Source organism: Capsicum annuum, chromosome 6 (genome assembly GCF_002878395.1).
Source record: "Capsicum annuum cultivar UCD-10X-F1 chromosome 6, UCD10Xv1.1, whole genome shotgun sequence".
In the NCBI taxonomy this organism is placed as follows: Eukaryota; Viridiplantae; Streptophyta; class Magnoliopsida; order Solanales; family Solanaceae; genus Capsicum; species Capsicum annuum.
Genome location: NC_061116.1, coordinates 87,386,414 through 87,409,246, shown reverse-complemented (window position 1 = coordinate 87,409,246; position 22,833 = coordinate 87,386,414). Strand labels below are relative to the sequence as shown.

Below are 22,833 nucleotides of genomic sequence, written 5' to 3'. Positions count from 1 at the left end.
TTATACCCTATGTTATTATTTCTTGAGACTATGATGGTTTCAATGTTTTAGAAATTGAAGTACATGAGTATGTTGAGATTATAATGCATATTGATGAAAATTTCAAGATTTCTATATGATTTATGAATCTTTATAATACCGAGTACGAATTTTGTTACGTCTTAACCTGAGATTAAATTATGGGTCATTAAGCCCTACTTAAGATTGTAATTTTAAGAACTTTGGTGCTATAAGAACCCATGATTTGAGTATTTTAAGATTATTGAGAAAGTTTTGACCTTGATGGTCATAGTAGCTTTAAAATCCACTTTACTAAATGAGATTACAGATTTTATAGTTGGGTTCTTTATGAACCATGAGATTATTTTAAAGTGAATTTCCATGAGATGAGCATAGCTAACTAAAGGGAGTAGTATTTAATACTGAGTTGGGTATGATTCCAAGGTTTCATACCCTAGAACTACATACCACCGTAGGATTGAGATTTATGGGCCCGAGGCCGAGATAGTGATCACTAAGTTGATGTTATACTCTCTAACAAGCGTATGACGCCTCTCTCCAATGTGGGGTTTCTTCCTTAGGAGGATAAAAATGTTAGACTCCATGTAGCTCGAATGGTGTATGTCGGTTAAGAGAACCTCCCTAATAGTAAGATTTTCAAAGTAGTTTCTTAAAGTATAATTTTCCCTTAAAGAAAGTACTTTTCCCTGCTGGTAAGAGTAAATAATCAGTTTCTAAAGTAAAGTATATTACTTGAGATGAGTTATTTTTCCTAAAGATTTGAAAGATATCCTGGTCAGTAAAGATTTTTAGCTACTAAGTATAAAGGCTCACAAACTTAATCAATTAATGTTTTACTTTAGATTTCAGTTTTAAAATTACAGTCTTAGCTCTCAGATACAGAGGTGAGCACTTTACCACTTTATTCTATATTTTTTAGAAGGGGATAGAACTACAGATTTCAAAAATAGTATATTGACTCACGAGATTTATACTATGCATTCCATTATTCATAATTTATGAGATATACATTTTCTAAGATTATTCAAGCTATATGAGTCAGTTATATCATCATGCATGATTTTTATAAAGATTGATGATATTGTTGTTTTAAGTATTGCATACACCCTCATATACTCAGTACATCCTCAAAGTACTAATCCACATATACGTTTGTGTGCTACATTGTCACATAATGTAGGTTCAGGTACTCAGCCTCAGCAGTGATAGTGATCTTTGAGTACCTTTATCTACACGTCAGTAGTTGGAGAGTCCTCATGGTTAGAGGACCTAATCCCTTATTTTCAGTCTTTATAGTAGATGATTATTTCTTTTTAGTCCAGTTGAGTCAGTTGGGAGGTTTGTCCCAATGACTCTCTAGTTCTTAGTAAGTAGATACTTTTCAGACTATCAGTTGAACTTTTGTTCCAGATTTTCTGTATTTGATATACAGACATTTGTTTTCACTGATTTCAGTTCTGTTTTGATATAATATAACATTTATTGTTTGGTTATTCATCCTAAAGTAAGTGGTAGAAGTAGTAACAAGCTCAAAAGATTAGCTTGGGGCTATTTGTAGCCTCAATCACCGTGTGACATTTCGGGATAAGATTTTAGGGTGTTACAGTCTGGCTCAAACAATTCTCAGTCCCTTGCAATTTTACTAGATTATTAACCTATTTCTTGCAAATTCAAAAACTAAGACTAAGTGAAAAGAAAAAAGAAATCAAAAAGTAAAACTAAAGTAAAATAATTGCCTATTGACAAGTCCCCAGCAATGGTGCTAGAAACTTATTGTGCCCAAGCATACATGGTCTACCCAAGTAATATAGTGGTCTTAAGAAAGAGAAGTATCGAACCCATGAGGACTAGTGTTAAGCAACTATATTATTTTAGTTCAGCTATTAAGATTTAATCAGTGTAAATGAAACCACTAGAGTTTGAAAGTTATAACTAACAACAAGCTAAAACAATGCGGTAAATTAAAGTTCTTAAAGAATCAATGGAAAGAAACCTAGGGTCAAGGAACTATGAACAATCATACTACGTTATAGAAATTCATTGGTTAGGTTTTTTATCTTGATTATTGGTTCATAGGATCAATGATACGATGATGGCCTTCTGAACTTCTAATAGATTATCTAACTTAGCCCCCACAACTACATCATTGAGAGGGGATGTGAGAACTAAGCTAAACACTTTCATATTCAACCCATACTATAACCAAATAGGGAACTTAAGTATATTGCTATCCTAAGTGCAAATCATAACATCATTCTATGAAGATTATGTTCCTATTCTATTCATCCCATATTCTACTCTGCCATTCATCCTTTCGGGTTCACAATAGAGTTATAGCATGTATTATAAGGGTCATGAAGCCTAAAAATAGTGATAATAATTATAAATAAACAACCAACAATGATAAACAACCATAACCAAATCAATTAATGATAATAATACTCATGTTCTTGGTCCTAACCCTGGAAATGGGTGTATAACCGATTATAGACATAACTATAATAAAAAGGGATGAACACATGTTAAAATCCATAAACAAACAAAAAAATGAAATAAAACCCCTAATTTAAGTGTTCTAAAACCTCCCATCAAGTCCCAAGGTCTCTAAGGTGTATAGTATAACAACTAAGTGTCCTATTTCTACTTGGATACAAGCTGCGGATTTTGACTTAGGGTCGTGCAATACCTTATTACTGTGTATAGGGTCTGTGTCATTCCCTAATCGATGTGATATACTATAATTTTTCATTTATGATTATCCCAAGGGTGTGTAACGTCCCTAAAATGGTGCCTAAGATCCGTGGTACGCCAATGACTCCAAAATGTCCATTTTTGGTCAAGTCTTGTCCCATGTGTATGACCATCCTTTCAAAGACTTGTGGTGTTATTTCAACTTTATTTTTAGATTTTATATCATCCATATATCATAATTATCAACTCAACAAGAATCATATAGCATCAAACACCACGAATTAGATCTCAAAACAAGATACAATCCAAGACGATGAACTAGTAACTAAAGCTAAGAGTACTAGTTTTGGTTTTTTGATCTTTAACTTAGTGTTTTGTATCTTGGCTTGTTTAAATTGAAACTTAAACACATAAAGAAGTTTTTACACACATAATTTCACATTTACACCCTTATCAACTCATTACACCCTCTAGAATCCATCGAGATCATCTAGAACAACATATAGCTCAAGCTAGGAATACTAGTTTTCTCATTTAAACTCTAAGTAGCCAAATTGATTCCAAACTTCTTTAAAACACACTTTAAGCATTATAATCAAGTAGTTTGACACTTAAATGCTCAATTATATCAATATTTACTTATTATTCATAAGAGAAATCCTCAAAACAAGACTAATTAAGCTCGAATAACAATACTGAAGTGTTTAAATCCACCTCGGATCATTGTTTTTCCTTTACTTCTGCTCCGATACCAATCTGACATGACCCAAACCAGGGTCTAGTCATATTGGGTGCCTCAAGCACAACCAAAATCAGAGACCACCCTCAATACCCAACCATAACCACCCTATACGATAGGTTGAATCAATTCCAATTTTATATAACAAACCAAATGAAATAATCATAAATTAAATACATTCAAACGGTGTCAGCCCCAATACCAATACCAATGTCAAGGCTTTCACCAATACTGAAACCGCCCATACCAAATTAAAGTAGTCTCACAAAGCCTCTATCTGAAATCAAAACAACATTCAGTCGGGACATTCCCCGACCATAGCCTAAACCAAAGTCAAAGAAATAACTAAAATATGAAGAAAAGACTATAACATGAAATGGAGTCTTTCGGAGTATGGAATCTCACAACTTTAATCTAAATTTAAGCTATTCTCGAATCTAATCGTTGAGCAGGAGGAGTAGTATGGCCAGTTCCTACATCGCATGAGAATACAGCCGCCCGAAGATGGGTTAGCAGGTGAACGCTGACATATACTCAGGATAAGGATAAAAAAATACAAACATTTAAAACCAACCAAATACCCATATGCATTTACATCTATATATATATATATATATGTATATATCCATGCCAGTAAAGGAAACTGAGTTTAGTATGCATTTGAAACTATTACCCTAGGTTTGTGAAGCTTAACCATCTTAGAACTACCGACAAGCTAGATGGGTCCAGTGTTATCCCTTGAACGGGTCCTAATACGTATAGTTGCACGAAATAAAAATATCATAGGGGTCAGGGATTTCCGTGTACACTTCACCCCCCATGATACATATATACAAGTATAACTTAGGGGATTCCCATGTACCCCACCAGCAGTTGGTCGCCATGAACAACTCTCATACTGACAAACATGAGTTTCTAGTGTCTGTCCATTAGACTCACACCTTCACAGATAGTTTTCACAACCCACAACCCACCATTATTGCCCAAATAAAATCATTAGCACACAACCAAACCACCAATTTGATAAATTATTATCCAAGGCTATAGTAAGTGGTATCGTCATACCGACTATAGTTTGCAAGCAATGTCCTTAGTCAATCACTTAGGGGATTCCTATGTACCCCGTAAGTCCCATTATTAGATTCACTTGGGGGATTGTCATGTACCCCACAAGGTTTTAAATCAAAATCGTGGCCACCAAGGCCTTACCATTTATCCATTAAAACCATCTAGTTAATTTGGGTTCCATTACCATATTATATCATGCAAGGTTTTCAATGTGAGTTCAATAATGTAATAAAAGTATTCTAATAGGCATTTTAACAAATATATTGAGGACATATAGTTTTCAAAACTAAAATCAAGTACCAATTGACCATTTCCATGCGACCATATGTTCAAACCACTATTATAATATGAAAACCATAAGTAAAAACATAGAAAAAAATAAATCAACCATTAATAACCAAAACCCCCAACATATAATTCCAAACCAAACAATACCCATAATTAAATCATGAAAACATGAATTTAGTTGAACCAACAATGAGGGAAAAGTAACAAGCCTTATATACGAAGGAAGACAGAGAGATTTGCTCTTGAAAGCCCCTAATTGATTGTATTGAAGAAACACTAGCCTTTTTCTTGAACTACAAGCTTGAGAGAGATTTGAGAGTGTTTTTGAGTGTTTAAGATTAGAATAATAGTGTAAATGATTCCCCAAAAGTGTCTTAAATTATGAGATTATAAGGGGTTAAGAGGGAAAATATCCAGAATAGCCTTAACTTAAATTGTACAAATTTTTGCATAAGGGTACGACCACACTTCCCCAAACCATACCCTAATATACGAGTGGTGGGTACCACTCGTACCGTAGCCAAAATATTAGACATCACAAACTATCCACCATACGACTCCCCCTAGCCTAAGTCATACCCACACCATACAATTATTACCCTTAAATCATATCCAAGATAGAATCCAAGGGGGTTGACACTAGGAAACATACGACTTGGACTATACCACGCGTACACTATCCTCACGGCTCTTAGTGACTTACTCATACTCAAAGCCAAGTCAAGTTACAAGTTTTAGATTAAATGAAGGACCAACCTGTCACCAAACATACGACCCATACCCATCGAACCATATCCACACCAAAAAACAAATCAAACCTCACTGATTAACATACGAGTTAAGGACCCTAAATCCTATTCTATCATATAAAAAGTACCCCCAATCGTATGATGTCCAGAAGCTCAAACTCAAGAAATTTTCTAAGGATCAAAATCCAAGGTGGTTCATCTTGAGGGTTTGAGTCCCCTTGCTTATGATCAGGTGGTTTGAGTCCACCTTATTTTCATTATTATAACTGGAGAGTTCGAGTCCCTCATATCATAATTCATAATCAGGTTCTTAAGTCACCTTATTATATGACAGGAGGGTTTGAGTCCCCCATATATATATATGAGATTATTTTTTATTCTTGTAGCTACCCGCACTAGATCCCAACCAGGGGGTGAGAGTTGGAGCCCATATAACCATTGGGTACTATTATATGATAGTTGAGCACACAATCCAGGTTAAGGTTTTAAAGTAATGCTAAACTCTGTTCTTTATCCTATAATAAAATATATATGTGTGTGTGTGTGTGTGTATTTGCAAATGGTTATGTGCATTGGTTGACTTGGTTTGAATTGATGGCATTATTTTATCTTTATCTCTTAGTTACATGCTAGAGTTCATCCTACTAACCTTCTTCGAATGTTGTACCCCACACGATGCAAGATTTGACCATACTTCCATTCCCCATGCTTATTAATTGTGGATTTATCGAGAGTCGATTTGAAGTGGTGAGCTTTCATGCTTCGAAAGGCTCCATTTTAGGATTATATTTTTCTTTTCAGTTATAGACTATTGGATATTATTTTTGGCTATAGTTGGGGGTATGTCCCATCACTTTAATGATATTCGATTTGATAGAGGCTTTGTCAGACTACTGTGGACTCAGGATAGTTTGGTGGTTGGTTGGTTTCGGTTATGTACATATCATAATATCTTTAATTTAAGTTTTACTATCTTGTTATATGGTTGGAATTCATTGGATATGGAGTGTAAGGTGATTGATGGTTTGGGTATTAGGGGTGGTCTTCAGTCCTTCTTGTACTTGAGATACCCGTCACGGCCCAGCCTTGGTTTGGATCATGTCACAAACTTACTCATGCGAGACTTAGAATCTGGAAACAACTCTGGTGCATGCTTAGTAAGTTATGTGAACTTGAGGCAGTATTTTTTCACCAATATAGATCCCTACCTAAGGTTAATGAACTCATCCACCTTAGTCTCCCTCATCTTACGAGGAAAGAACTTATCCAAAAAAAATTGTCTAAAATACATTCTAATTCATTAGAGCTGTATTTTCACCCTACCTTTCTAACTTATGGTAATCTATTTATAAGCAATATCTTTTAGTTGATAAGATGTCAATTCCACAATCTCCACTTTTGTTACATGCACAATCTGAGTAATTTTCTTTACCTTATTAAAGAAAAACTATGGATCCTTATTCACCTTTGAACCAGAGAACTCTGGTGGATTCATCCCCATGCAGTATTGAACTCTGACTTCAGCTAAGTTACCATTTTGTTGAATTAAAACTACTGTTGGCTGATTACCCTGGGCATTCACAACCTGAGCTAATATCTGAAAGAAAGCCTAGCACTCTACATGAGAGAAATTTTTGTTCAAAGGGTCTACAGATAGAAAAAATAAAGATAACTGCAGAGCACTATAGAGATCATGAAAGAAAGGATAGTTCTTAATACGCCTCGTAGTTCTCGTTCATGAATGTGGAGTGTGAAGTGTGGCGCAATTCACCCATTATCAAGACTCTAAATAACATGACTTGTTAGACTCCCTGGAACTCTTAAAACCTTTGACTCAGATACCAAGTTTGTAACATCCCGAGGCTACCCCCTGGATGTCACACGATACTGAAGAGCCAATAGGATAGACCCCAGCTGACCTGAACTGAAAATATAAAGTCTAAACATGAGCATCACTAAATTGCTTGAAGAAAACATAATCTAGGTCCTTAGAACGGAAGGATACACCAACTGACGAGACATAGAAAATAGTGATCGTGGTTAATCGTGTTGCTGAGGACGAACACTAGAACCTATATTATGAAACAATGTAGTCACATAGACATATATGTGGTCAGTACTTCTAAAATGTACTGAGTGGGCTTGATGATATATTCAATGCTTACTATCGTTATATTCTATCTATTAGATATACGAAAGGTCGTCGTAAACCTAATTCTACTAAAGAATCAAAAAATGATGCCTATGTAACTAGATTAAATAAGTTTAGGGTTGAATTATCTAAATAGAAGAACTGCAGACATAATTATAGTCTACACTTATGAAAAGATCTAAAACAATAATGAAAAGATCTAAGATAAGAATGAAAAAATCTTATATAAATAAGTATTAATAAGTAAAAATTGATACAAATCATAATCTTATAACATGCATAATAAGTGTATACAGACTCACCATAATCATGAATAAACTAAGATATTCCAAAGCATAAATCTGGTAAAATCAGTGAGTCGTTACACTTAGTTTCTAAAATTATCTTTTTCGTGGGAGATTCTTATAACTGACATAAACCATGTAATCTAACATGGAGTCCAACATCTGGCTTAAGTTGAGAAGGGTTGTTTTATACCTTGCCATTAGTAGAACCTTACTCGGCATGAATTCACTCTTGAGAAAAAAACACTCTCAACTAATGAGGTCTTCCTCCAAAGGGAGACACTCTCAACTAAAAAGGACTCATTTAACCTATGGTGGCACGTCGTTTGAAAATTTGGGTGTGCTAAACCCATATTCTCTCAGTGCTAAATACTACTCCCAACATACTAGTACTCATAATACATGAAATTCACCATAAAGTAAGCATATAGATTTATAAGTCTAAAACCTAATCATACTTTTGTTGCTAAATCATTCTCATAAGTAACTATGTGAATTTCATTCCATACCCGAGACCATAAGATCAAAACTGAGATTGTAACTATGCTGTAATAATTTGTAGTTTGAGTTAGTAAGTTTGAACTTGTTGTAAACTGAGTGAATCATACTAAATTCATATACATTTACCAACTAATGAAATTTCATATCAAAATATTTTAAAAAAACCATAATATCAATCATGTGAGTATAAACATGAGTAAATACGAATTTTTATACTAAATAAAGTTTAAGTCATAAGGAAGTATCATAATTTCAAAAGCTTGAAAAGTGGATATGAATCCTAATCATGAAAATTTCATAAATTCATTTAAAAACTGAGCTTTTGGCCACAAGCAAAATGTAATTCTTGTTAAAATCCCACATACTTGAACTTGGTAAATTTCTTGAAGGAAATTTGAAAGTAGAGTGCTTGAGATAAACTTTTGAGAGAAACTCTTCATTTTGTGTTCTTGGGTGCTTGAGAGAAGAGAAAATGGTGAATTTTGTTATGGGGTGATACAATATGAAACTACTAAAATGGAAATGACACGAAAACAAAGGAAACATACTAAATACAAAATCACAAAAACAAGAAAATAAGGAAATGAAACGATAAAATAATAGATAGATAGATTGACATAAACCGATAACGAGAGGACAACTACGGGTATACCAAACCCGAGACCTTCTTATCAATCACCGAAAATACCAACCTCTTACGAGGACCCCATGGGAATGAACCCGAGAAACCCATTCTTCTCAACAATCCATAAGCTCCCAACAAGATTTAAAAACAACACTTGCAAGTGCAACTTAATTCATCATTAATCAACTACCTAAAAATGAAAGAAAACTAACTATTTATAGCCATGAGCTATTTATTACACAATGGGCTCAAAAGTGATCCTAATAGCTATTAGGCCCAAATATGACCCAAACCCCAAAAATTAGAATTGACGCCCTTACTCTCTTGAATCCCAAGCTATTATCCAAATGTTGTGTCGCCCATTCCTTTCTTGGAGGATATCACCAAATATAGATTTTTTCCAAAATATCCTCCATTCACGTATTTGACCTCCTAAAATGACCAAGTCTTGAATCCATAGATGTGATTCTTGAAGCATCGATCTCAAAGGAGTAGAGCCTATTGATCTTATATCATCCTCCCTTTCTTGAAGAGATTCATCCTTGAATCCAACTCCTTTATCAACTTATCGTTGCACCTTTCAGGTTTGGAATTCTTTGGTAAGAATTTCGTTAGGCTTTTAAGCTCATTTTCATATGGTATTCTCCTTGTATCCTCGTCCGATATTACTTGTTCATGAACCTACACAAATAAAGAAGTAATGCTAGGTAAAATGCTAGCATCATGGTTAGCGAGTGACATAGGTTCTATGTTGGAATTGGTATTTCAATTGGATTTGTATTAGTTGAACAATGTCTTCGATAACTTAACTTATAGTGGGTTGGGTAGAGGGAACATGTTCTTGAGGTGGGATCGGATGTGGTCTTTGGTAATGCATTGTTTATTGGAGGAATAGTAGTGGTTGGGGTACATTTGGTGGGGTTTGGGTAGTAAGACATGTCACCTTTTCCATGTTTCCTTTCAAGCGTGACCCATCCTCCTTCTAACTATTCAATTCTTCACCAATCCATGATGGCTTCCCATATGGTTTTCAATGTTGCACAACCTATAGTTTTTTAGCACAATTGAGAAAAGGGATGAAACACCAATTGATGATTCTTTTGGAGGTTAAAGACTCGACTCAACGAAGAAAGACACAACAAAAAGCACATAAAGAAATTACGACACAAAAAAAGAACAAACAAGAACTAATTAAACAACTAAGTAGATTACAATTTAGTTGTTAATTAGTATCAAGAATCAAGGATGTGAAAAAAAGAATTAATAGATGAAATTAACGAGTTTGGAACTTGATTTGATGAAGTTTTAAAGTCGATAATGTGTTCAAATGAGGTGGAGATGCTTTGGGAATGTGCTTGGGCAGCCTAGGGGCACCTTGGGCGCATGTCAAAGCCCAAGCGGATTGTTTTGAAGTGTGGCCGCAGGATGAACGCAAGTGGAGGACAGATTGGGTGTAGGTAAGTGTTTACTCACTGCCTTGACATGCGGCTGACCTACTGGAGCAGCCTACATGCACATCAGGCGCAGGTTGGACGCATGAAGAGGCTGGCATACTAGATTGGCATGCGGTTGGTCTGCTGGAGTACTTCACGCGCACATCAGCGCAGGTTGGACGGATGAGGTGGCTGGCACACTGGATTGGCATGCGGATGATCTACTGGAGAACTTCACACACACACCTCAGGCGCACATCAAATACATTTCACCCACCCCAAACAACTTGCACTTGTACTATGGAACTCAAATGGTCCCCCCTTTTTGTCCTAAATTGGGAATATTCTTTAGGACCTTCAAAAAGGTACTTGTACAAACACTTTTGTACACCTTCTTCTGAGAATCAAACCACCACCTTTTGAAAAAAATTTTCCTTGAATATTTGAATTTTTTCAAGAACACCAACAATTTTAAAATTCTCTAAATCTTCAACCCTTGCTCAGAATGCGATGAAATTTTAAACTTAGGCTGTTTTTAACCTTCTAAACAAATTTCAAGCATCAATTTTCTCAGATTCTCAACCAAAAATTTCAGATTTTAACTCCACCTTCAATCTTTAAACTTGAGCTTTTCAACAATGGTAGACCCTCCGATTCACCTCCGATTGAGCTCAAATTCAAGGTTTAGACTATAGTGGTATTAGGGATCAAGAATTTAATACCAAAACACAAGAAAATGATAAAATCAATGACTCAAATTTTGACCTAAAGGCAAAAATATGAATAGTGAATTTTTTTTTTGGATTTTTGATTTTCCAACACAACGAGACCCAAGACTAGAATCATGGAAATGATTTTAAGCTCGACTCTGATACCAAATGATATAATACGAAACTACGAAAATGAAAACGAAACTAAAACAAAGGAAACAAACTAAATATGAAATCACAAAAACAAGAAAATAAGGAAATGAAACGATAAAGTAAAAGATAGATAGATTGACATAAACCAATAACGAGAGGACAACTACGGGTATACCAAACCCGAGACCTTTTTATCAATCACCGACAACACCAGCCTCTTACGCGGACCCTACGGGAATGAATCCGAGCAACCCACGTTTCTCAACAATCCATAAGCTCCCAATAAGCTTTAAAAACAACACTCGTAAGTGCAACTTAATTCATCATTCATCAACTACCTAAAATGAAAGAAAACTAGCTATTTATAGCCATGGGTTATTTATTAAACAATGGGACCAAAAGTGACCCTAAAAGCTAGTGGGCCCAAAAGGGACCCAAAGTCCAAAACATTGGAATGGACACCCATACTCTCTAGAAGACCAAGCTATCATCCAAATGCAGTGCCTCCCATTTCTTTTTTGGAGGATATCACCAAATATAGCTTCTTTTCAAGCTATCCTTCGTTCACATATTTGACCTCCTAAAACGACCAAATCTTGAATCCGTAGATGTGATCCTTGAAGCATCGATACCAAAGGAATGGAGCCCATTGATCTTGTATCATAGGGTGAGGGAAATACGTTTTAGTATAAGTTGTAGGAGTATTTAGAATGTAAAAGATCAAATTACCCTCAAAAAATTGAAGAGAAAAAGAGAATTTGATGTCATCACAATCACTGGCATGGCACACCTTTATCGCGCTAAGCCAATGGCATGGAACACCCTTATTGCGGCAACTAATAAGCGTGGCATGCTCTTATTGCGCCAGGCCACTGGTTTTCGCGTCAGGGTGTGCCTTGCCTCTGTGATACGGTCTAAATGTAAACCCTTACTATTTCGGAGTTTTGTTAGGCCTCGTAACTCATCCCAAAAATTTCAAAATACTTCCTAATGATTTCGTTAACATTCCTAATCATCATTCAACCTTAAAATCACATTAAAACACATGGAAGTCCTCAAAATAAATTTGTCAAACTCATGAGGTATAACATATTTGGACACAATATATCAAAAAGGATATATTTGAATTAAAAATATAACGAGAAATATATTTAAGCCATATCAAAGTACAGGCTATATTTTGACCCAAAAGAGTAATGAAAAGACTAAATTTACACCAAAAATATAATGAGGGGTATATTTAAATTACTTCTCATATTACAGGATATATTTGGCCCCCCTTCAAAAAATTGATAAGCAGTTTTACATTTTCATTTGAATCTTCTCTTAAATATATATTCCCTCCGCCTAATTAATGTGGCATCTTCCAATTTTGGACAGTTAAATGAATTTATCTTAGACTGCATTTTTTCATATCTTTTAAATATTTTAAATTTTTATTATTGTAAATTATAATAATTCATATGTAGATTCCTACTATATAAATTTTATTTTTAAAATCCTAAAAATTTTATGTAATAACTTACTATCAAATTAAAAATTTTAACTCTCAAAATTTGAACCGTGTCACGAAAATTAATAAAGGAGTGGAGTACATTTCAAACGTCATCACAAAAAAAAGGGCGATACCACTACGTTACTTTTAACATAAAGATGTCTTGGAAACATCTTCAACGTCCATAGCCTGGAACAACCGTTCAACACTGCAGTTGTTTAGTTATCAACATCTAAGAGAAGCCTATCCCTCCATCCATGTATAGATTGCTACAATCTCAAGGTGTATATGGAGGTAAGGTTTGGTCCCCCTCCATAGTCTTTTTGTTGGTGATTAATAGAAGACCCAACCAGCCGTGATGGAGCTGGATGATTAAAAAAAAGAAGTTGAGTTATCAAGAAAATTACGAGACTTTCATTTACAGATTAATTATATCATAAACATGTGCTTTAGATCAAAAGAAGATATTAAGGAGATAGTATAAGGAACTTTACTTCCCAAAAAGTAACATCGAACCTGCCATTGACGAATATAAAAATTATATGGTCCCTTAAACATCCATCAGATCGTGAATGGTCCCCCAAACTCCATCATATGACCAAGGACCTTTATGAAATAGTTGTTTGATCTTTTTCCCCAATAGAGACGGCATAAAAGAATGCGAACAGATTCTGGCTGAATGTGGCTAGGGCTAGCAGACCACTATGTCTAGACATCTTATCAACTAAGAACCAAATTTGGAATAATTCGCCAATTATTTTTTTAATTATTTTCTAGAAAAAGAATTATATTACATTGGAAACCAAGAATGAGAAAGTGGAAGGGAACGGTGAGAATTGAACCTAAAGGTATGTATTGTATGGAAAATCGCAGCATACATCTTTATCACCTAAGAAACGTATTTGGCACTTGCAGATTAGAAAGGGATTGAGGGAGAGAGCGGGGATGATACTTACCCCAAAGTGTACCATGTCGCTTCCCTCCGTGCATCTTTGTAGAACGGAGAGAGTGGGATGATACTTCACGATAAGTGTATCTGCTGCAAGAATTCTCTGAAGTAGAACGGAAAACTAAGAAATCTGTAATTAGTACATTGTAACCAAGAGCTGTAGGTCACCTGAAAGGGTTTTTTTTTTTTTGCACCGGTGAACACCACAAGAAACCAGCAAGGTAAGATGTAGATTTTATACCATTAAGTGATTAGATCAGCAAATTAGCCTCTAATGTAGTATGCTTAACCAGATCATTGAACTAACCACAAGGGTTGTGGTGGGTGATAGTAGCCCTTCATTTTTAATATCAGAGTCTTAAGCAAAGGTCATGATTTGAGCCCCGGAGATGGGGTTACTTTTTTATATGAGCACTTCACCCCAAAATGAGACTTCACGGCGCAAATCCAGATTACTTTGACCTCAAAACGAATGCCGAAAAAACAAAAAAATATAGGATCATTGAACTAATATATATTTCATGTCTCTTGAAAAACTTAACCCTAAGAGGATATGCTGACCTCTTTGACCAAAAGCTTTTATACTAAGGGCCTCAAGGGATCTTTCATATAGAAGAATGAAGCTTCATCTATGAGATTGCCTTGTGCGGTGAAGGCACTGAATGAATAGCTTCTCATTAAAGAACCCAATAACTACAGAATATAGTAAGACAAGACAAGAAATGGAACAACGCCTTTTTTTTTTTTTTGGTTTAGTTCTTCTCCTTTAGTTTAAGCTTGGCCTAATTCATAAACTAGGCATCCTTTGTGACCTAGCTAGTTCTCTTCTACTGTTTTCATTTCCTTTAAACTCAAATGTAATTTCAAATTTCTACCAATCTCTTTCCTGCTAATCGGTTTCCAATGGTCTAACTATTTTATTAATTTTTGTATTATTCCTCGTTCGCCATGACCATTGAAATTAGGCTACTAGCTGAAAGAAACAAATACCATAGAATACGAAGCATAACAATTAGCTAGCCAACTTTAAAAGTTCAAGGGTTTTCTTTCGCACTTTACTTATAAAACATGAAGGTAAGATTACACTGGGTCAGTGCTTCATACTGTGATTATAAAACCCCTCCAGCATATTGGATTCTCAATCTTGGTAAATACTTACATAGGGCTATATCAACAAGAACAATAGTATATGCCCAATGTAATTACAATCAGTGGAGTTTGGGAAGGGTGAGGTATAATCATGTATTGGCTTCTTCAACTATGTTTGCTTTACGTACCTGCTTTTCGTACTTAATTTTTTTATGTGCTTTACTTGAGAAATTCAAGCTCAAGAGTTTTCTTAAAAGACAAATGTAATGTTCATATTACAGCTAGCTATAGGAAGCTTCTTCCTATATTGGCAAAGCAAATTCATTAGATGAACATACACACAAATATCTGCACAAGCAACACGAATTACTGTGGCAAAGCACCTAACCTTGAAACTGTTGATCGTCTCTTCTATAAATGATGGGGGGTTTGGCTTATGAAATCTAGACGATTCATTGTTAAATGCCTACAAATTACACATCCTTGGTAAATTTTGAGGTTTAGACATGCGGAGCCAAATATGGCACTGAGAAGACGTGTGAAGAGGTCACCTTTCCTTGTTTTCGTTACTATCTACGATTTTGAACAACCAACTCATAGCATTAAACTGTGTCCAAACAAGGATAACATTACACATTAATCATACATGAAGCACGATCCACTTCAACAAAGAGCACCACTGTTAGGTAGGTCAAACCACCAATAACGAGCTTTGTTAAGCCTAATGTTAGAATTGGAAACCTCGGATAGTGCAGAATTAAATAAAATAATCAAATACAATAATAAAGATGATAATAATGATAAGTAGGGAAAATAAAAGAGGGACATATTTAACGTGGTTCGATCGACTCTACGTTCATAACCAAAAGGAAAAGCAATTTACTAATACCAACGGATGCAAAAGAGAGTATAAAAGCATAAAATTAGAGTAATTAAATACTCTAATATCCCAAATATCCAAAGAGAATAACCTCACAAAATCACTCCATAAAAGGGTCCACACAAGTATTTCCCAACACAACTCTCTTACAAAATACTCTCTACAAAGAAGAAAACAAGTCACAACTAAACTCTTCTTAAATTGATGTGTCTAAGGTGAAAGAACTCTACTCTATTTATAGGAGGAAGTTCTTGGGAGAAAAGAGAAAATCTCAATAATCTCATCCACATTAGAAGAAAAAAATCCTTGATAGAGATTATTGAGATTTTCTCTTTTCTCCCACTCATCCACATTAGAAGAAAAAAATCCTTGATAGAGATTTTTAATATATCATTTATGATAAGGAAATCAGAAGATTTTCAATAAAATATTAATAAAAAATATGGCCATATTCCAAATCTCCACCATGGCCTAATTTTGACTAATATGGTAATATGCTCTATCTTCCTTACAAAGCCCCATGGAGCTTTCAAAATTTCAAGATGTCAGAATCAAACGTATCGCAATATGAAATTGGAATAGTAGCAAACACCTGTAACAGCAGATCCCAATATTGTGTATAATATCTCAGACTTACGTCCTTCATAATCATAAAATCACCTCGAGAGACTTCAAGAACTTCACTTTCACCTATGTATTTACACTTAAGGGATTCTAGAACGCCCAAAGAGATAAGATTTTTCTTGAACTGGGAACATATCTTCATCTATGAGTGTTCTCACCACATTATTATGCATTTGATTTGGACTCTACCTTTTTCAGTAATTTTGCAAGGAACATATCTTCAACTGAGGAACATATCTTCATCTATGAGTGTTCTCACCACATTATTATGCATTTGATTTGGACTCTACCTTTTTCAGTAATTTTGCAAGAAACATATCTTCATCTATGAGTGTTCTCACCACGTTATTATGCATTTGATTTGGACTCTACCTTTTTCAGTAATTTTGCAAGCAAAATCATATTAGAAAATAAATCACTATTAGGACACATATGAAAAGAACAAGCCAAATTTAAAATTCATTATTGTTAGAATAAAAAAAATTAATTACTAAAAATATTTCTCCTTCAATTTCATCAGTAGCAACACTTACACTTGCTTCACCAGTGCTAGAATCCTCTCCTCATGCTCAGTTTTTTCTTTTCATTTGTTTTTTAACTTGGGACAATCAACCGGCCTAACCTGGTCTCTTTTACGAGAATAATAACACACTGAATTACTATATTTGGGCTTTACATCAGATCTAATTCTGAAAACTAAATTGGACGCCTGATTTTCACTATTTTTCTCCTGTAATATCTCTTATCTATCTGATTTTAGATTGTAGCATAGATTTGATCTTTTTCTTTCCCAGAAAGTATACTATCTGTAAAATGCTCAAAGGATTATGTAGGGAACGTATTAGCACAGCAGCATGATCTTCTTCCTCAATCTTGACATCTATTACTTAAATCCATAAGATTGGAATCAAAAGCATCAAGAAATGAAAGTATAGAAGTATTTTCATCATCCGCAAAGTTTAAAGCTTTCGCTTCAAGTAGAGTCTATTCTCTACCGTCCTTCTCATAAACAAACCTTTCAACTTTTCCAACATGTCTTTAGCAGTGGTTTTTGAAGCTACTTTACGTAGTACATCATCAGAGAAATTTAGTATAATATTAGATCTTTCATTTTTATCAAGGCTATCAAACTCCTCGTCAGTCATTTTTTCTAAAATTTTCTTCTTTTCTTGCAACGCCATATCTAAACCATCCTAAACTAGTATAACTTTCATTTTCAACTACCGCATTTCAAAGTTTGCACGTCGATCAAATTTCTCAACGTAAATCTTCGTAATAGTCATGGTGACTACTAGGACAAAACTGAGATAAATTTGGCTCTTATACCAATTTGCTAGGATAAAAAATCTCAAATAGTGTGGAATTAAACAAAGTAATCAATTAATTACAATAGACGACAATAACAATTAGTTGAGAAAATAAAGAAGGCACGAATTTAGTGTGGTTCGATCAACTTAACCTACATCCACAACCAAAAAAATGAGCAATTTACTAACAACAGCGGATGCAAAAGAGCGTACAAAAGAACAAAAGAGGGTACAAAATTAGAGTAATCAAATACTCTAATATCCCAAATACCCCAAGAGAACAACCTCACTAAATCACTCCAAAAGAAGTGTTCACACAAGTGTTTCCCAACACAATTCTATTACAAAATACTCTCTATAAAGAAAAAAATAAATCACAACTTAACTCTTCTTAAATTGGTGTGTCTAAAGTGAAAGAACTCTCCTCTATTTATAGGAGAAAGTTCTTGGGAGAAAAGAGAAAATCTCCAAATAATTTCATCCATATGAGAAGAAAAATTCTTGATAAAAATTTTCAATATATCATTATCATGAGAAATTCAAGAGATTTTCAATAAAATATTGATCAAAAATATTGCCACATTACACTTACCTTAGATGATACCTATAGAAATGATAGATGTCGAAGGGATGGAGTGATCCTAGATGTTGATGGCTTCTCATATTTGCACACACTCTAGATCGTGCCTGGGCACCAGAACAAACAACTAGAAATACATTAGATTTGAGTGTGATTCCAAGCTATTCGAGAATCTTAAAAGAGATGGAGAGAAACAGGAAATCCACAGAACACTAGGTTTCATTATGAATCATGTGTTCAGAGAGTTTAATCAACTTGCAAACAATCTAGCCAACTTGAGCCATACCTCTCCCCATTGACATTTGTTTCATAGTTTTACTGAACTACCAACACAAGTCAAAGACCTCATATGACGGTTGATATATACATGAAGCTTGCTAATCATACAAATTAAACTTCTACCAAAATAAGCTTGTTAATCATACAAACTTCTATCAAAACAAAGGTTCCTACTTTCAAGCCGCCTTGAAACATGAAGACTACGTACGACTATAGAGCTAATTTTTGTGGAGGGAACAAACCGTTGGTTGTTTGGCCGAAGTCCCAAAGGTTGACAAGTTCCACCTTGGCAACTAATACATTATAGTTGAGAGTGATTTCAAGATATTGGAGAATCTTAAAAGAGATGGAGGAAAAAAGGGAATCCATGGAACGCTAGGTTTCATTATGAATCATGTGTTCAGAGAGCTTAATCAACTTGTCTCCCTATTGACATTTGTTTCATAGTTTTACTGAACTACTAACATAAGTCAAAGACCTCATATGACAATTGATAAATACATAAAGCTTGCTAACCATACAAACTTCTACCAAAATAAGTTTGCTAACCATACAAACTTCTACCAAAAGAAAGGTTCCTACTTTCAAGCCAGACTATGTACAACTATAGAGCTAATCTTTGTGGAGGAATTAAGTCCATATAGTGTGTAGACTGAATATCTCCTACATGATGGCTAAATGATTTATGTACCCAATTACTAGTTGCATTTACTTCATCTCTTTTAATATTTTTACTCCGTCAAATAATCCGCACTCTTATTTTGGAAAATGAGTAAAAATGCTAGGCATTAATTAAAAAAAAAGAAGCAGACACAAAAAAAAAAAAAAAAAACATGTTCGAGGATTCCTGAAAGTTGTAGGCCATAATCCATGACTTCTATACACTTACATGGTGATAATCTAAGGCAGAGAATTGAGAAGATGTTTTGAGAATTAACCAAAAAGCAATTACATTAGTTCGTAGTAGGAACTTCCAAGTTCTAGATGCTATAATCATCCAACAACCGCCTATAACAAAACCTCCTTGTTGTGGAACTGACAAGTCGTAGTCAATGTCCATTGTTTGATTGAGCACGACGTGATTTGCTAGTCACATTAACACAGTGTATAATACACGGTGTATTCATAGCAAGAGCTGGTCAAAGTAATCATGAATTTAACTTGTACACATTTTGAAGTGTCAATTACACGCGGTAGGTTTTGCATATTTTTAAGATAATAATAATTTCATTTATTATGGACAATTACATATACATTTTTTTTCTTTTAGTCCATGCACAAAAGATATAACTTTCAAACATAACATCTAAAATTACTAAAGTATATCGATCGGCACAGCATCACACAATCTATTGTATCCTATGCTAGTTTATTTTGTTACATTTTGCAAGTCTTAAATCTCACTATATTAAACTACTCAATTAAAAAGAAACGCTTAGAGACGAACTTTTCTCTCCTAGATAAGAATAGATCTGTATGCAAAATTTTCGTAAAATCCCGTTTCTTACAAGAAATTAACAAACATATCGATACTGTTTAATCAGTATTCCTTTGGGCATAAACACAAAATATTGAAATACCATTTGACCTAGCATTTTCTTGGGGTTTTAGCAGCAAAATATTACTCGATCTGTAGCAATTTATATAATTTTTCTGTAACAGTTTATATGAAATAGTTAGAATAGTCAAGCAAGAAACTTTTTGCTTTGATTTATCCGGATGCTCTTTGAATATTTTATATTATTTAATTGAGTAAATTATAGTATTTTTTTATGTAGTTTTTAGATATGTAAATTATTTTTTTAAAATCTTAAAGAGCTTATGAAGGGATGCAAGATTAAAATAATAAAGTTTAATTCTCGAAATTTGAGCTACATCATATAAATATAAATTAGAATAGACGAAGTAACATAATTAAATTTTGAGAGCCAAAAAAAAAAAATCATTAACCGCAATTTGTTTGTTTGCTTTTCAATTAATGATATTTTTCATGCAATTTCAAAATATGTGAACTATTTTTTCAAAGTAGTTCAAAGATTGTACATTCAGATATAGTTGAAATTTAAAATAATAATAATAATAATATTTCTCAAAATTCAAACTAATATGACAGAACACATGCAAAGACATTAGGTGAGCCAGACTGCCTTCCCCATCCCAAAAACTCCAAGATCCACCCAAAAATAGAAAAAAGTAGTTAATGGAACTTGAATTAAAGGAAAAGAGATAAAATAAATATATCCAGAAACTCTAGACAGCTGCACAAAACTGCAAAGAATTTTACTTATCCACTGATATAAAATAATAAACAAATGCAGAAAACTGTTTGACAACTTAGTTCTAGCAGTGAAGTCCAGCGAACATGAAGCAAACCTTATATATGAATCGACAATTATTCCACACTTAAGTCCATCAATACCTATGTCCGAGATAATCCTTTGTTCCATAGCTTTGAGCTATTTACAGCTTACCAATTATCCCCTACTTCTAGAACTGGAATTACAGATACGAAACGCAGATCCAGAAATTAATCTCCATGGATGCTGTGAAGGATACGTGTTGAAAATTTGATATAATAACAAAAACTTTGTCTCAATGCTAAACACATTGAAATTGACTATATGAATGCTCACTGACCATGTTTCAAGCTCAATTCATTTACCCTCATCATCAGTGTTAAAAATATGGAGTAATAAAGATTTTGGCACACAAAATTGTGGGTTCAAATGAGCACATAAACTATATGCACAAAACAACACTCATAAAAATCAAGAGGGAGAAATAAGAAAGGAGAGATGAGGTGACAGACAGAGATGTGAGCACGCATAGTTTCAAGCATGGGTATTCATCCAAGAAAACAATATATGTGCTCACTCTCTTCTGTCACCATAACGTTTTACCCAATGATATGTGAATCTTGAATTGATCAAGTTTATCGGCGCCGGCAGATTACTGAGAATAGTTTTCCACCACAAGACATGAAGAAAACCCTAGATGTGAAAGCTGCTACTGTTCCATTAGAAATGAACAAAGTGCTTTTAATTTATGATTTGATTGATGTGTGAAAAGAGTTGGAGAGTCTGGAGGCCCTAATATAGGGATAAGGAACCAAAGACTGTTCCATCACGTAAAGAATAAATGTGGGTCTATCTCTTTATGGTTTTTCAATATTGCCAGTACTGCATCTTTATTTGTTTACTACTAAAAGATTAATATTTTCACGAACGGGTTGTGATGCACTGGATGGGGTTGCTTCACTCTTAATTAGAGGTCGAGAATTCGATCTTGGGTATGAAGAAAACTCTGTTAGGCAGCACTTCCCTCGAATGGGGCCCTACGCGGCGCGAATCCGAATTAATCGAGTTCTAATGCGAGTACTGGACATCAAATGAGAAACAATATATATATATATATATATATATATATATATATATATTCTCTTTCTTAAAAAATAATAATTTATTTTTTATTCTTTTTAAAAATAAATAGCCTTTTTTTTAGAAATTTTATTTTCAACTTTCACATGACATGTCATGTTTAAGATTAAAAGGTAGGTACATTTATTTTTAATTTAAGATTCACAAGTTTTTAAAATTATTTTAAGTTTCATGTGAAGTTAAAATAGATCATTTTTTTAAAACGAAAGAAGTAATATCTAATTTTACTTATCTAATTTATAATAGTATTTGATCTTTTGTACTAATTACAGTCATCATGAGCTTTTCAAATCACTAAATTTATCATATTTAAAAAATAATATAATAATATTATTTTTTAAATATATCAGATCAAATATGAAAAAGTAAGATTCCCAAAGAGGTATATTAAAAACTGATATTTATTTTATTTATCTGATTTATAAAAACGAGAAATAATTCATGATTTGTTTCTAATTATTTTTATTATTACTCCCTCAAAAAAGGCGTGTTCGAGAGTATGGTGTACTATAATGAAAAATGTTAAACCTAGATTTTATATTTAAATATTTTTAGAAAAATATAACGCTACTATATATCGCCTCCGCCTAACAATAATGTTCACTATTGACTTAACACACATGTTACGAAATAACAAATAATAGAAATTATTTTATTATATCACCCTTTCAATTAATAAATTTAATGCTTTAAAAAATGCATTGAGTGATTAGTACTATTTAATATCAAATATAAACTGGATAGAAAAGAATAAAGAATTTAGCATGGTGGACAATGTT

The 22,833-nt window shown here is 33.8% G+C and overlaps 1 long non-coding RNA gene across 1 annotated transcript; it reads right to left on the bottom strand.

The window, feature by feature from the left end:
- Positions 1-12,936: 12,936 nt before the first annotated feature.
- On the bottom strand, positions 12,937-21,729 carry LOC124899694. The gene is made up of 2 exons (XR_007057085.1): positions 13,866-21,729; positions 12,937-13,273 (listed from the first exon to the last, which is right to left on the bottom strand). It is a non-coding gene; the product is annotated as an uncharacterized LOC124899694 (long non-coding RNA).
- Positions 21,730-22,833: the final 1,104 nt, after the last annotated feature.